Below are 15,746 nucleotides of genomic sequence, written 5' to 3'. Positions count from 1 at the left end.
CTTTGAATTGTCTTTGATTCGAGGCTAGAATACAAAATGTCGAACTCTCAATCAGCACCCATGCATGTTGACAACGAGTCCGGTCATCAAGGTGAAAATAACAACATAGCGCCCGAAAATGAGGTACCACCTGCTGATCCCATTGGAATTCCGATCGCAGACCCGATTGACGCTAACTCACATGTGGCTATCGATGCAAACTTGCCTACCGACCCGAAAATAGCGTTCGTGGTGGAGCCCGATCGGCAACTCGAAACACACAAAACGTTAAAAGAGACGGGATTAGTCTACGGTTGATCTTCGAAATGTTGAGGCTGAACAGGCGGCAATAACTCAATTACAGAACCAAAGTCGTGCACCGAGCAAGGTTGAGCCCGATCCACGCTGGGAAGTCACCCTCAGGGATGAACCTGTCATAGAAAGGTCAAATGAACATGAATCAGGGACTAACCCTGAGATTATAAAGATGCTCGAGGAGCTGACAAAGCGGATAGAATCAGGGGAGAAGAAAATCGAAGCTAACGATAAAAAGGCGGAGACCTACAACTCTAGGGTAAACCAAATTCCATGAGCACCTCCCATATTGAAAGGATTGGATTCCAGGAAGTTCGTGCAAAAACCTTTTCCTCCGAGCGCAGATCCGAAGCCGATCCCCAAAAAATTTTGTATGCCCGAAATACCTAAGTATAACGGAACGACCGACCCAAATGAGCATGTGACCTCTTATACATGTGCCATCAAAGGGAACGACTTGGAGGACGACGAGGTCGAGTCTGTTCTACTGGAAAAATTTGGGGAGACCCTGTCAAAGGGAGCTATGATATGGTATCACAATTTACCTCCTAATTCTATTGACTCATTTGCTATGCTTGCAGACTTTTTTGTAAAAGCACATGCTGGTGCCATCAAGGTCGAGACTAGGAAATCGGACCTTTTCAAAGTCAAATAGAGGGATAACGAGATGCTCAGAGAATTCGTGTTCCGTTTTCAAATGGAATGGATCTGCCACTGGTCGCTGATGATTGGGTTGTTCAAGCTTTTACTCAAGGACTCAATATTCGAAGCTCGGTGGCTTCACAGCAGCTGAAGCATAACCTGATAGAATACCCGGCCGTTACATGGGCCGACGTGCATAACCGGTATCAATCGAAAATCAGAGTCGAAGATGATCAACTCGGGGCCCCTTCGGGGTCTGTCTATCCTGTTAGAACCCTCGGTAGAGTCAAGAGAGACATCGATCGTGAACCGAGGCCAAATAGGGATTGGTACCAGCCATATAATGGAGATCGGAGAAGTAGTGGGTCCGGACGAAACTCCATGAGAAATGAAAGGAGAAACGACCATGGTCAAGAAAACCGGGGTCTCATGACCAAAAATGGCTTCGACAGGTCCGTCGGGCCTAAAGAGCACTGAGGCTATCGAAATACAACTTTAATGTCGATGTTATCGCTATTGTATCAACTATCGGGCGCATCAAAGATACCAAATGGCCTCAGCCTCTGTAGTCCGATCTAATCCAAAGGGATCGTAACCAGATGTGCAAATATCATGGCACTCACGGTCATAGAACGGAAGATTGTCGACAGCTGAGAGAGGAAGTAGCCCGTCTATTCAACAATGGGCACCTCTGAGAATTCTTGAGCGATCGAACGAGGAATCATTTCAAAAACAGGGATTCTAACAAACAGGCAGAACAAGAAGAACCTCAACATGTCATTAACATGATCATCGGTGGGGTTGATATCCCACAGGGGCCGACGTTGAAACGCACCAAAGTATCTATCACTAGAGAGAAACGAACTCGAGACTACATACCAGAAGAAACTTTATCTTTCAATGACGAGGATGTGGAAGGGATCGTACAACCCCACAATGATGCACTGGTAACATCTGTACTCTTAAATAAAATTCGGGTTAAACGTGTGTTAATTGATCCAGGTAGCTCAGTCAACATCATTCGATCAAGTGTCATGGAGAAACTCGGTCTACAAGACCAAATCGTGCCTGCAGTTCGAGTTCTAAACGGATTCAACATAGCGTGTGAGACCACTAAGGACGAAATAACATTATCGGTAAATACCGCCGGGACCATACAGGAGACTAAATTTTATGTGATCGAAGGAGACATGACGTACAACATTTTATTTGGGAGGCCATGGATCCACAACATCGATATTACACCAGGCACTGAAATTCCCAACACCCCGCGGAGTCAAAATCGTCTACGGTGAATAAATGGCTGCAAAGAAAATGTTCGCGGTCGAGGAGGTGATACCTGCGTATGCAATATCAACACCGAAGGATCCGAACCAAATGGTCAAAAATGGGGCCAAATAGCAATCACCAATACCATCCTCGGCAGATTCGGACAAACAAAGGGAATTCGAGGATGATGATTATGGGGTTCCCAGATCTTTTATAGCCCCCGACGATTCCGATGCCACTAAATAGACGGTCGAAGAGCTGGAATAGGTCATATTGCGAGAACGCTTGCCCGATCGAAAGGTATACTTGGGCACGGGGTTAAGCTCTGGGCTCAGGGAAAAACTCATTCAATTTCTTATAGCTAACGAAGATTGTTTCGCTTGGTCCCACCTTGACATGATAGGGATCCCGCCGGAGATAACCACTCACAAGCTAAGCCTGGACCCGAAGTTTCACCCAGTCAAACAGAAGAGGAGACCCCAATCTGAGATCAAGCATGCTTTCATCAAGGATGAGGTATCTAAACTTCTTAAAATAGGGTCTATTCGGGAGGTTAAATACTCGGATTGGTTATCAAAGTAGTGGTAGTCCCTAAAAAAGGGAATAAACTAAGAATATGTGTAGACTACAAAGATTTGAATAAGGCATGTCCCAAAGACTCCTTTCCTTTACCCAACATCGACCGTATGATCGATGCCACGGTCGGACACGAGATCCTTAGTTTTCTCGATGCCTATTCCGGGTAAAACCAAATATGGATGGACCCGGGTGGTCAGGAAAAAACATGCTTCATCACTAAATACGACACATAATGTTATAACGTAATGTCGTTTGGATTAAAAAATGTCTGTGCCACATACCAACGCATAGTAAATCGGATGTTCGAGGAATAAATAGGAAAATCAATGGACGTTTACATTGACGATATGTTAGTTAATTCCCTGCGAGTAGAGGACCATTTAAAACATTTGCAGGAAACCTTCAGCATCTTGAAGCGATACAATATGAAGCTGAACCCGGAAAAATATGCGTTTGGAGTTGGGTCGGGTAAGTTCCTCGGATTCATGGTATCCAATCGGGGAATTGAGATCAATCCCGATAAGATCAAAGCCATCGAAGATATCACGGTCGTGGACAACGTGAAGGTCGTGCAAAGTTTAACCGGGTGCATAGCCGCCCTGGGGTGATTTATTTCAAGTCCATCCGACAAGAGTCACCGATTCTTCGCACTATTGAAGAAGAAGAATAACTTCTCGTGGACCCCAGAATGCCAACGAGCTTTGGAGGAACTCAAAAGGTACTTATCGAGCCCACCACTGCTTCACACACCAAAGACAGATAAACAATTATACTTGTACTTGGCAGTCTCGGAGATAACGGTAAGTGGAGTCCTTGTTCGGGAAGAGCAAGGTACGCAATCTCCAATTTACTATGTTAGCAGAACCTTAGGTGAGGCCGAAACTAGGTACCCTCACCTAGAAAAATTGGCGCTCGCTTTCTAAGCGCCTCTAGGAAGCTAAAACTATACTTCCAGTGTCACTCCATATAAGTCGTAACTACTTATCCGTTGAGAAACATTATGCATAAGCCTGAACTCTCGGGCCGGTTGGCCAAGTGGGCCATAGAAATAAGTGGATACGATATTGAGTACCGACCTCGGACCGCCATCAAGTCTCAAATTTTGGTAGAATTTGTTGCCGATTTTACACCGGCCTAATACCTGAGGTCGAAAAGAGATCTATTGGTTAACTCATGAACTTCCTCGGGAATCTGGACCCTCTTTACGGATGGTGCCTCAAACGCAAAAGGGTCTGGACTTGGCATCGTGCTAAATCCACCAATAGGTAATATAATTAGACAATCTATTAAGACTGTGAAATTGACTAACAACGAGGTCGAATATGAGGCCATGATTGCAGGACTTGAAATAGCCAAAAGTTTGGGGGCAGAGGTGATCGAAGCCAAGTACGACTCCTTTCTCATGGTAAATCAAGTAAATGGAACATTCGAGGTCAGAGAAGAACGAATGCAAAGACACTTGGAAAAGTTACAGGTGACATTACATTGGCTCAAATAATGAACTCTGCAATATGTACCTCGGGATCATAACAGTGATGTTGATGCCCTCGCAAACTTGGGGTCGTCGGTCGAAGACGATGAGTTCAACTCGGGAGAAGTCATACAACTTATGAGATCGGTGGTGGAAGAAGGCCACACCGAAATTAACTCAACCAGCCTAACTTGGGACTGGAGGAATAAGTACGTGGAATATCTCAGGACCGGTAAACTGCCCTCGGATCTAAAAGAATCGAGGGCCATGCGTTCAAAGGCAGCCCAATTTAGCATGTCCGAAGACGAAACTCTATTCAGAAGAACATTCGATGGCCCACTTGCAATATGTCTAGGTCCGGGGGATACTGAATACGTTTTGAGGGAAATCCACGAATGTACTTGTGGAAATCACTCGGGCACCGAATCGCTGGTCCGAAAAATAGTCAGAGCCGGTTACTACTGGATCGACATGGAAAATGATGCAAAGGAGTTCATTCGAAAATGTGATGAATGCCAAAGACATGCTCCGATGATTCATCAACCCGGGGAGCTGCTGTATTCGGTTTTGTCGCCATGGCCGTTCATGAAGCGGGGAATGGACATCGTTGGCCCCCTTCCATAGGCACCTGGTAAGGCTCAATTTATATTGTTTATGACTGACTATTTTTCTAAATGGGTGGAAGCCCAGGCGTGTAAGAAGGTCAGGGAGAAGGAAGTCATCGATTTCATTTGGGACCACATCATATGCCGATTCGGAATGCCGGCCGAGATTGTATGTGATAATGGGAAATAGTTCGTCGGTAACTTGAAGACCACAAGATCAAAAGGATCCTATCAACACCCTACCACCCTAGTGGGAATGGACAAGCCAAATCTACCAACAAAACCATACTCCAAAACCTTAAAAAGAGATTAACCGATGCCAAAGGGAGATGGAAGGAAATACTACCCGAAGTCCTATGGGCATACCGTACGACCTCGAAGTCCAGTACCGGGGCTACCCCGTTTTCTTTAGTTTATGATGTCGAAGCACTAATTCTGGTCAAAGTTGGAGAACCAAGTATCAGATTCTGATACACAACGAAGGAATCAACTGACGGGGCTATGAGTACGAACCTAGAGCTATTAGATGAAAGGCACGAAGCCGACCTTGTCTGATTGGCCGCCAAAAAATAGCGGATCGAAAGGTATTACAATCTAAGGGCCAACCTTCGATACTTTAATACTGGGGACTTGGTACTAAGGAAGGTAACACTGAGCACCCGAAACACGAACGAAGGAAAATTGGGGCCAAACTGGGAAGGACCGTACCAAATTATTGAGATCACCAAAAAAAGGATCCTACAAACTCGGAACAATGAACGGCGAGCAACTACCGAATAACTGGAATATAACTCACTTGAAGCGAGATTACTGCTAAGGTACGACCCCATTCTTTCTTTTATTTACATTTTAAAATAACGCTTGCAGATAACCAACAAGGGATGATACGAAATTTTAGGTCTGAAATCACGCGTTGCACTTTTTTTCCCTTGAACTGGTTTTGTCCCAAATGGGTCTTCCGGTAAGGTTTTTAACGAGGCAACCAGTAAATCGTGCTAACTTAGAGTTGAAGACCGAATATGAGCCAGTGATGATGATCACAATAGCATTCAAGGCCTCTCTTTGATCAACCCCGAACACTGGGGGGCATTACCCTCAGATATCGACTTTAGCATGGAAAGAGACTTCAAGATTGAAGGGTCTCGATCGATAGAATTCATTGTAAGGTCCAAATGGTCAAATGAACTATTCCCACATAGACTGCTCGGACCCTAGCATAAAGCCTGTATACATGTGTAACTATATTGCACAAAAATGAAAAAAGTCTCTTCCTTGCGCATAAACATCTTGTCCTTTAAAACATTTCTTACATTTCTCGAAGAATTTCCTACATATGACCCCCTAAAGGTATCGAGCCCAAGGGCCACCTTAACCCGAGTTCGAACAATCACTCTCACTCGGGGACTGCTTCCCGAAAACAAACTCGGACGGTTCGAGCTGTCAGACCTCGGCGACATAAGCTTATTTGGCATTATCCAAACTAAAAAGCTACGGCCATTCCGGGATAACAAAACCCGAGGGCACAAAGCTTATTTGGCACTACCCAAACTAAAAGGCTAGGGTCATTCTGGGATAACAAAACCCGAGGGCACAAAGCTTATTTGGTATTGCCTGAATTCGAAAAGAATACGATTATATTAAAAAAGGCCCGGAGACGTCTGAAGCCCGTAACAAAAGGTACATTCGGAAAAATTATAATCTTGGAATTATAAGTACTTTGGAAAAATATTTTTGGTCATACCAAAAATTCCTGCATCGTCTTAGGAATAATCAAAGGCAAGGCTTGTTCAAAACCCCGAACAGGACCTAAATATTTAATGCTAAGGCATTTCAATCTTTGCAAAATATAAAGAGAAAGGAAAAATCCAAAGAATTATCGAAAAACTTGTATTTTATATATATATATATATATATATATATATATATATATATATATGTATAATCTTTACAAAGGCATAACAAGCCTTGACAAAAAGTACAAAATGCAAAGATGAAAAAAAACAAAGTCAAACAGAAGTCGCCTAATCTTTGTCGGGAGCCGCATCATCACCTTCGGGTCTCCGCCACCTTCGGACTCACCCGAACCTTCAGACCCCTCGGAATCTTCCTCCTCGGGATAAGACAGCTTTCTGGCCTTGGCTTCGAATACCTTAGCATTCTCGATTTCAGCCAACAAGTCAAAACTCCGGGCATAAACTCCCTCGAGTGCCTTCCTTCGAGATTGCCATTTCGTATGCTCCACCATATTTCTCACTTGGTCCTGAGATGCCTCAGCATCTGCCTTGTGCTGGGCCACCTTCTCATCAGCCTCGGCCTTGACCACGGCGATCTCTGACTTGGCCGCCTCAAGCTCCTTGGCCAGATTTTCTTGACCGGAGACCACCGAGCTCAGCTGAGACTGGAGCTCCTCGACCTTTTTGGCCTGTACCAAGGCCTTTTCCTTTGCAGACCGGAGCTGGAACTCAGTCAAAACCAATTGTGCCCGGGCAGTCTCCTTTTCCGAGGCCAAGCGGTCCATGTTTCTTTTCTATTCTTCAGCGTCAGCTTTCACATTGTCCGCCTCCGCTTGAAGCTGCTCGAACTTGTCAAGTTTCTTTTGAACCTGCGGGTTCGGACCATTAGTCATTGTGTCTGACTCATCGTCACTAACTTCGTAGTTTTCTTACTTGCTCGACCAGGTCGGCATGCTCCTTCTGAACCGCTTCCAGCTCGGCCTGGAGTTTCTCACTGAGAAGCTTATAAGCATCCCTCTTCTGAGTGAGCTCTCGAGTTTCGGCCTCATGATGGTTTAACTCTTCTTTATATCGGAGAAAAGTCTCATGATGAAGCACTGAAGCATGCAAGCACAAAGAAAAGAGTTACGATTTTTTGCAAATTAACCTAATTACGTAATAAAGAGGCGCTCAAAATTACCCGATTTAACGCATGTTGTGCTTCGTTGAAAAGGCAGGGCGCTTCCACCTCATCTATCTTAGCTTTATCCTCTTCGGTCACCAGGCATTGAAGATAACTGGCAACCCTTAAGGGGGCAGAGAGAATCCGAGCATCCTCCGGAATGGACATGATAATCGACTTCTTCCGGTCAGGATCTGCACTCAGAGCTGGGAACCGATTTACTAGTCTCGGACTTATAGAAAGCTCGTTGGCTCCCAAAGACAGTCTCTTCTTTGGTACCGGTAAGTCGCCCAACCCGGTGACGTCCTCCGAGATGGTAGAATCTAAGCCATCAAAGAAGTTGTTAAAGTCTGCTACCCCTTGTGGCCCTTCGCCGAGGTGACCTTTCAGTGTTTGGGCCTCTTTGATCATAGAGTCGGTAAACGAAGGTGACTCATAGAGATCTATCACTCTAAGTGAATCCTTCGGGGTATTGTCCTCTGCCCGAGAAACACCAGTCGCGGCCTCCTTATCGGCCTACCTAACTAGAGGCAAAACGACCTCGCCCCTCTCTGGTTTTGAGGCCTCGACCACTGCCTCTCCACCGGCCCCCTGGTTCGGGGTAATTCGGTGTCGCCCCTCTCCGATTCGGGGCCCTCTCGTCCCTCGAACTACGGTCGCACGTGGGCCACCAGTTCAGAAGCTTCTTCTTCTTCTTCGGACTCATCCCTCAACTAATGGAGTGAGTCTGATGGGAGCTCTTGGGATCTGGTACTTTTGTTGGATTTGCGGACTAGCCTCCTTCTCGATTTTTTCTTCTCGGAGCTCGGAAAACTCGGAGCTCATTTTATTTTCTTCTCTTTATCCTGCCTCGAAACAGATGGTTCGAGGAGGATATCTTCATCGCCAGATGGGGGCCTCATTGCAATGTCCTTGGGAAGACCTGCAAAGAAAAGGAAAAGAAGTAAGGTCTCGGCAACATGGAGGAAGCATAAATGTTGTTCAGTCGAGAGCGGAATCTTACCGTGAGAACGGGCCTCCCACCGGCCCTTTGAAAGTTCGTGCCATGCATGCTCGGAATATGATTTCTGGTACACGATATCCTCAACCCACTCCTTGAGTCGAGGAACTGCATCTGCCATCCGAGTGACAGCTGCGCCACCACGAAAGATCGATGAGAAGGGAAGAAAATTAAAAAGCGATAAATGAAATCTTAAAGGCAATTTTATACTTACGTTTCATGTTCCATTTCTCAGGGAATGGCATATCCTCGACCGGGATTAAATTTGAGGTCTTCACTCGAACGAATCATCCTAACCAGGCTTGGTACCGATCCTCGCCGTTGCTCAAAAATGGAGCCTTACTAGATCGACGAGCAAGTTTTATTAGTCCCCCTCGATAATGTCTGGGACTATACAGACGCATGAGATGATCGATGGTGAAATGACACTCTTCAATTTTTTTTACGAAGAAGCAGATGAGAATTACTATCCTCCAGAAAGAGGGATGAATTTGACTGAGGGTCACCTCGTACCTCTTACAGAAGGCGATGATGACCGGATCCAAGGGGCCCAACGTGAAGGGATACGTGTAAACACTTTAAAACCCCTCCACGTGGGTAGTAATCGCTTCCTCGGGCGAAGGAACCACCATGTGCTTATCAGCCCAGTTGCAGTCTTCCTTGACCTTGGAGAGGAAGCTGTCGGTGACCGAGCCTATATATCTCGAGACCGGTTCATGCCAACCCGGTATCGAGAAAGTTTTCACGACCTTGAAATCAGCATCGGTTGGGCACCCAGTATGAACGAACATCTTCAGAGGAGGTTCCGGTGTCGGTTCCTCAGTAGCAGCAGATGAAACATTTTCCTCTATAGTCGGTCGCGAGGTAGAGGGAGTTTCCTTTTGGGAAACGGACTTTGAAGTCTTCGCCATTTCTTTGATAGGTGAAGGAAAGAGAGGAAATTTAAAGATTAAGTTTGATGGTTGGGAATAAAAACAAATCTGAAGTTCTTGTGAAAGGATTTCAGAATAGCCAAAGATTTAATACTGGAAAGTGTTAAAATTTCTAAGAAACAAGAGTAGAGAAGATTTGGATGTAAAACGTTTGAATGAATGAAGAAGGGGATATTTAGATAAGATTTGGATGTAAAAAGTTTGAATGAATGAAGAAGGGGATATTTATAGTTTCCAAATGATGGTTCAAAGCCGTAAGTGACCGACCAGCGGCTGACAAGCATTTAATGCCATGAATATGTGACTGACGAGACGCTTCGTTCAATTTGTCATTTCTGACGAGGAATACCGAGGAGAGATATCGGAGGCTCATATCGTTTCTCATAGATTATTCTCCGAAAAATGAGGGAACTATCTATATACGGTCGAAGTCGAGCACGACTTCGACTTGGTAGATTAGGTTTGGAACATGGCGACCACGGACTGAAGATCGACCCTGAGTCTCACCGAGCTAGAACCCGAGGTCAGAAAACCTGCCTTCGAGAAAAAATTGAATCCGGTGTCGAACTTAGCCTCGAACGAGCTCGAGGATAACTAACAGAAGACTAAAATATCCGCGACCGGACGGATATTACGGCGAGAATCTCAGCACGTATCAGCAAGGTACCGGTAATTACCAAATCAAGAGATTTTTACCTTATATAGAAATATACCTAGAATAGGACTCATCTACTATATAAAAGGGGGTCTGATACTTCATTAAAAAAATACTTTAACACGCATCACAAAGCAATACATTATTATTTCTAGTTCTCATTATCTTGTCATTCTGTTCCGGCATCGATAAAAATATTTCTGACCCGATTGTGACTAACCTTCAAGGCTAAGATTGTTCAACTTGTGTGGTTTGCATTTTTTTTTCATTGCTTATTTCAACATTAATCTGATTTCTCGTTTTGTATCAAGTTAGATCGTGTATCCTTAAAATCACGTACAAATTCAATTGTTATCCAATTTTGAGGGTAAACAGTTTGGCGCCCACCGTGGGGCTAAGGATAATAGTGGTTATTTGATACAAATCTCCATAACTCACACTACTTTACCCTTGCTCTTTGAATTGTCTTTGATTCCAGGCTAGAATACAAGATGTCGAACTCTCAATCAGCACCCCTGCATGTTGACAACGAGTCCGGTCATCAAGGTAAAAATAACAACATAGCGCCCGAAAATGAGGTACCACCTGCTGATCCCATTGGAATTCTGATCGCAGACCCGATTGACGCTAACTCACATGTGGCTATCAATGCAAACTTGCCTATCGACCCCGAAAATAGCATTCGTGATGGAGCCCGATCGGCAACTCGAAACACACAAAATATTAAAGGAGACGGAATTAGTCTACGGTTGATCTTCGAAATGTTGCAGGCTCAACATGCGGTAATAACTCAATTATAGAACCAAAGCCGTGCACCGAGCAGGGTTGAGCCCGATCTACCTGGGAAGTCACCCGCAGGGATGAACCGGTCATAAAAAGGTCAAATGAACATGAATCGGAGACTAACCCTGAGATTATAAAGATGCTCGAGGAGTTGACAAAGCGGATAGAATCAGGGGAGAAGAAAATCGAAGCTAACAACAAAAAGGTGGAGACCTACAACTCCAGGTTAGACCAAATCCCAGGAGCACCTCCCATATTGAAAGGATTGGATTTCAGAAAGTTCGTGCAAAAACCTTTTCCTTCGAGCGCGGCTCTGAAGCCGATCCCCAAAAACTTTTGTATGCCCGAAATATCTAAGTATAACGGAACGACCGACCCAAACGAGTATGTGACCTGTGACCTCTTATAGATGTGCCATCAAAGGGAACGACTTGGAGGACGACGAGATCTAGTCTGTTCTGCTGAAAAAATTTGGGGAGACCCTGTCAAAGGGAGCTATGATATGGTATCACAATTTACCTCCTAATTCTATTGACTCATTTGCTATGCTTGCAGACTCTTTCATAAAAGCACATACTGGTGCCATCAATTAAACCATGCTAACTAGTTATGAAATTTCAAAAAATATTTTTATAAAATAGAAATGCTAATTGTGATTAAGGAAACAATATAATAATACGACTATGTATTGACCCTAAGTGAGTGTTATAAATTGGTAGTATATAAAAATTTGAGGAGAAACATAAAATGGTGAATAGTGAATAGAGGAAGCATGATGAAAGTTATAAAGAAAGTAGAAACTATAATATTTTGAGTTGCTATAATATCTGCAAGCTAAGCTAATGCTATCCTTTTTGATGAATAAAAAGAAATATTTAACTAAATAATTTCATAAAAATAAATTCTATCTTTTTCTGAATGGTAGAATTGTTAGTCATTAAACACGAAAATAAATCAACTCCTTTCCCTTTCTTAACCACATCCTAACAACAAACAACTTATTTGGATGGTTGTTATGTTAACGGCGGAAAATCGGTGAAATCAATGGAGTTCGACTTAGGGTTTACTGTCTTTAGAAGAGGGAGAAGAGAAAGTTTTTTTATTAGAAACTTCTGAAAATTGAAAATGAATAATCCATTCAATACAATGTGTAACTCAGCCTATATAGTTGACTCGAGAGTCCAACTAAGCCCAAATCACTAAGCTGAACAAAACAGAAAAATTAAATACATGTGGGCTCAGCCCAGTACAAATAATAAAGGAGGATATTAAACCCATGACTAAGTAATACCAACACCCCCCTCATGTTGGAGGGGGAGAACACCCCCAACTTGGAAAGAAGACCATGATGAGCAGCCCCTGCCAAAGCCTTTGTGAAGATATCCACGAGCTGAGTAGAGGAAGATGTATGCAACAAATGAATGAGGCCCTCAGTAAGCTTGGCTGGAACAAGATGACAATCCAACTCAATATGTTTAGATGGAAAACATGATTCTTTGCAATGTGAATGGTAGCTTGGCTGTCACAAAATAAAGGAACAGAAGAAGGACAACTGACTCCCACATCCAAAAGCAGCCTATGCAGCCAAGTAAGTTCACCAGCAGCCTTACTCATAGCCCTATACTCAGCCTCAGCAGAAGACATAGACACCACAGACTGCTTCTTTGACTTCCAAACTACCTCCCAACAATACACAAAAACCAGTGACAGACCTCCTGGTGTCAGGGCAGGTAGCCCAATCACTATCACAAAAAGCAGCCACAGAAAGATCATGAGAATTGTTGAAAAATACACCAAAATCAGCAGTACCCTTCTGGTATTTCAAGAGATGGAGAGTTGCCTCAAGATGGGGTAGGCAAGGAGAATGCATAAATTGAGATAAGTGTTGGACAGCAAAAGAGATGTCACGCCTTGTATTGGTAAGAAAATTGAGCTTTCCCACCAATGACCTGTAAACAGTTTAGGGAGAGGAGTGCCCTCCTTGTCTTTAAGCTTAGCATTCAAAGGAAGAGGACAGACCACAAAAGCAACATCTGAAAAGTGAAACGCCAAGAGAAGATCATGAAAAAATTTCTTCTGATGTAGAAGAACCCCATAATCTGAATATAACACCTCAATGCCTAGAAAGTAACTGAGGGATCCAAGATCTTTGATCTTAAATTGAGCATCAAGGAAGGACTTCAAAGAAGAAATCTCAGCTGAATCAGTCCCTGTGAGGATAATATCATCCGCATAAACTGCAAGCACCACAATAGAGTCCCTATAAACTCTAGTGAAGAGAGAGTAGTCATTAAGGGAATGATGGTAGTCTCTAGAAGAAAGAGCTTAGGAGAGCTTGGCATACCACTGCCTGGAGGCCTACCTAAGCCCATAAAGGGACTTATGAAGTTTGCATACCAACTGGCTAGAACTGAAAGGGGGAGTAATAGAATAACCATGGGGCAGCCTCATGAATACCTCCTCATCAAGGTCACCATGCAAAAAAGAATTGTTGACGTCAAGTTGGAAGAGAGGCCAATGCTTCTTGACAGCCACTGCAACTACTGTCTTAATAGTGGACATCTTTACCACGGGGGAGAAAGTCTCATGAAAATTAATCCCCTCAACTTGTGTATCACCCCTGACAACCAATCTAGCCTTATACCTTTAACAGTACCATCAACCCTATGTTTGATTTTGTACACCCACTTGCAACCAATGGGCTTCTTACCAGGAGGAAAGTCAACAATGGACCAAGTGCCATTTGCCTCCAAGGCTGCAAACTCAGCTCTCATGGCATCCTGCCACTCAGGCACAGAAGCAGCTTGAGAGTAGGAGGATGGCTCAAACACAGGAGGAACAAAGGTAGAAGGAGAGGAAGAAACAGAAAGAGAAGAAGAAGAGGAAAGTGAAAGTTGGCAAACATAATCAGAGAGATACCCTGGAGGATTATAGGACCTAGAAGACTTTCTGATAGGCACAACATCAGGAGGAGCAGAAACAGAAGAGGAAGGAAGATGAGGTGGAGGGATAGGAGAAGGAGGAGAAGGAGAAGTATGAGAGGGAAGAATAGGAGAAGGAGGAACATATCCAAAAATCTGAGAAGTGGAGTTGGGAAGTTCAGAGAAACAATCATCGAAAACATAGGAAGAAGTAAAAGTATAAGAGGTAGGAAAATCAAAGGAAGGAGTAGAAAAAGGGAAAATGTGTTCATGAAAAAAGACATCCCTGGAAACAAAAGATGACTTGGAGATAAGGTTGTACAATTTGTAACCTTTCTTAGCAAAAGGGTACCACCCCCCCCCCCCCCCCCCCAGAAAAACACCAGGCACAAACCTAGGAGCAAATTTGTCTCTATGAACCTTAAGGACTGTGGTATAACACAAACAACCAAAGGACCTAAGATGAGAATAAAAAGGGGGCTTCCCATAGAACAATTCAAAAGGGGTTCTATTCTTCAAGAGAGAGGTAGGGAACCTGTTAATGAGATAGGTGGCAGTGAGGATGCAATCCCCAAAAAAAAAACAGGCAATTTGGACTGGAACAACAAGGCCCTAGCAGTTTCTAGCAAGTATATATGTTTTCTCTTTACAACACCATTTTGCTGAGGAGTGTGAGGGCAGGATGTCTGGTGAATGATCCCCTTTTCTGAGAAAAATTTAGAACCAGTGGAACTGGACCCCAATTCCCAAGCATTGTCACTCCTAACAGTCTATACATAAGAATGAAAATGAGTTTCTACCATGGCAATGAAACTCTTGAGAAGATCAAAAGAATTACTTTTGGCTCCTAAAAGGTGAGTCCAGGTTGCCCTAGAGTAGTCATCCACAATGGTGAGGAAATATCTAGCACCATTAGAAGTAGGAGAGTGATAGGGGCCCCAGGTATCAATTTGGATCAATTAGAAATGAGTTGTAGAATGAATGGTACTGTCAGAAAAAAAGGGAGTCTAGTTTGTCTTGCTAGGGGACACACTGGACAAGGGAAGGACTGCTTGCTAGAAAGAGAGGAATTGATAATAGATATATTTTTCATTCTAGAAAAAGGAATGTGCCCAAGCCTAAAATGCCAAAGAACATCCATTTTATTAGAAGTAGCATGAGTAGAATTACAAATTGGAGCAGTAGATTCATTTGAAATATCACATGCAACAGAATTAGGAAAAGTAAGATCAACACTAGAAACACAAGTTGAAGAGTTAAACACAGGAATCTGCAGCTTGTATATGCCATTGTCCAGTTTACCAAGAGCCAATGGCTTCTTCAGAAAAGGGTCCTGTAAGACACACAAAGCCTTAGTAAACTGTGCAATCCCATCAAATTGACTGACCAATTGATGGAATGAAATGAGATTATATTGAAAACTAGGGACATAAAGCACATTATGCAAAGTGAAATTGGGGAACAAAGTTAGAGATCCATAATTGTAGACCTTAACCTTGTAACTATTTGGAAGGAAAACAAGACAAAGAATGTCAAGGGGTTGTATATTGAAGAGAAGAGATTTAAGATAGGTCATATGATTAGATGCACCAGAATCTATTATCCAATCAGAAAGAGTGACTTGGGAAAACAAAGCAGGTTTAAGTAAAATACTGTGAGTGGCTACCCTACCAGCAAAATATGCTGAAGATTTGAGTGAG

This window comes from Nicotiana tomentosiformis, chromosome 3 (assembly GCF_000390325.3).
Source record: "Nicotiana tomentosiformis chromosome 3, ASM39032v3, whole genome shotgun sequence".
NCBI classification, from domain to species: domain Eukaryota; kingdom Viridiplantae; phylum Streptophyta; class Magnoliopsida; order Solanales; family Solanaceae; genus Nicotiana; species Nicotiana tomentosiformis.
Note: the sequence above shows the minus strand (reverse complement) of the source record.